This window comes from Plecotus auritus (genome assembly GCF_963455305.1).
Source record: "Plecotus auritus genome assembly, chromosome: 2".
Classification (NCBI taxonomy): domain Eukaryota; kingdom Metazoa; phylum Chordata; class Mammalia; order Chiroptera; family Vespertilionidae; genus Plecotus; species Plecotus auritus.
This window is the reverse complement of record NC_137771.1, coordinates 71536136-71537408: the sequence shown is the minus strand read 5'-3', so window position 1 is coordinate 71537408 and position 1273 is coordinate 71536136. Positions and strand designations below refer to the sequence as shown.

The 1273-nt window shown below is 37.7% G+C and overlaps 1 pseudogene across 1 annotated transcript; it reads right to left on the bottom strand.

Annotated features, from left to right (window-relative positions):
- Positions 1 to 363: 363 nt before the first annotated feature.
- On the bottom strand, positions 364 to 772 carry LOC308241102 (small ribosomal subunit protein eS24-like; annotated as a pseudogene). The gene has a single exon. The product of its transcript is annotated as a small ribosomal subunit protein eS24-like (transcript).
- Between the last annotated feature and the right edge of the window lie 501 nt (positions 773 to 1273).

Genomic DNA, 1273 nt, shown 5'->3' with positions numbered 1-1273 from the left:
AACATGCATTTTTGAGATTAACTCACTTGTTTGAAGTATTTCTGTGCTCTAACCTATCTTCAATTATACCTGCTATAATCTGTGAACCTCAATATTGTCCATTGAATTGTTATTTTGAAATCTGAAAGTCTACTTTGCATCCATTCAGAAACACCACAAACAGTACACTTCTGTTGTTTTGTTTTGCAAAGATATTTTAGAATTTTCTCAGTTTAAATTTTTAATATGGTGTTAGATAGACATAGCCCCCCCAAACAAAACATCCTTACATTCCCAAATATTTTTTTCACAAACAAGTTCTTAGTTTATTAAGCCTCTCATGAAAAATCTGCACAATCACCACATAAAGTCACTGAAGAACATTTACTCCTGTTGTCCAATCTCCAGCTCACTTTTGCCAGCACCAACATTGGCCTTCTCAGTCACCCTGACTTCCTTCATTCTGTTCTTGCATTCCTCTCTCTGTTTTCTTGAATTCTTCTCATGAGGCCATGTCTTTGCAAGTCTGTGTTTGGGTTCATTTTTCTTTGTATAATCCAAGGAATCATAAATCATGCCAAAGCCAGTTGTCTTGCCATCACCAAAATGGGTTCTGAATCCAAACACAAAGATGACATCTGGTGTGGTCTCTACATTTTGTCTAGTTTTTCCCAAATTTCTGTCTTAGGTACTGTTGTCTTCCAGGAAGAAGGACACCAATGACCATTTGTTTCCACTGAAGTCGTCTGTTGGTCATGAACTTCCTGGTCCGAATAGTTACTGTGTCATTCATGATAGCGGTCATTCTTCAAGCATCAATCATTTTTGAAGAGTATAAAAGGGTTATGACACCAACAAGTTTGAGAATTGCTGGTTTAATCCATCAATGGAAGAACATGATTGAACCCCTACACTTGTTCAGCACTGTGCTATGTACTATGAGTGACACAACAGTATGAATATTACCTTTTCCTGTAAGTTGCTTAAAAACCAATTGTGGAGATAAGACTAATTTGTTGTCTGAAGGCATAGATTGTAAAGCTAAATGTTGCAGTAGATAGCATCAATGCAATAGAAGTACATCAAAGGGGGAGGTTAGGATGAGGAGAGTAATTAAGGGTTGATTAATGCTAAAAGAAAGGCATTTCAATGCTTCTAATGAGAACCTCCATGGCTACAAGGAGAAAAGAGCGGAGAAATGTATCAGGGAGGGTGCAGGGAAAGTAAAGCCAAGTCTCTAGCAGCTTTCAGCCAATGTTATGCTTTAATTTGGGAAACTTCTGAGGGAGCACTG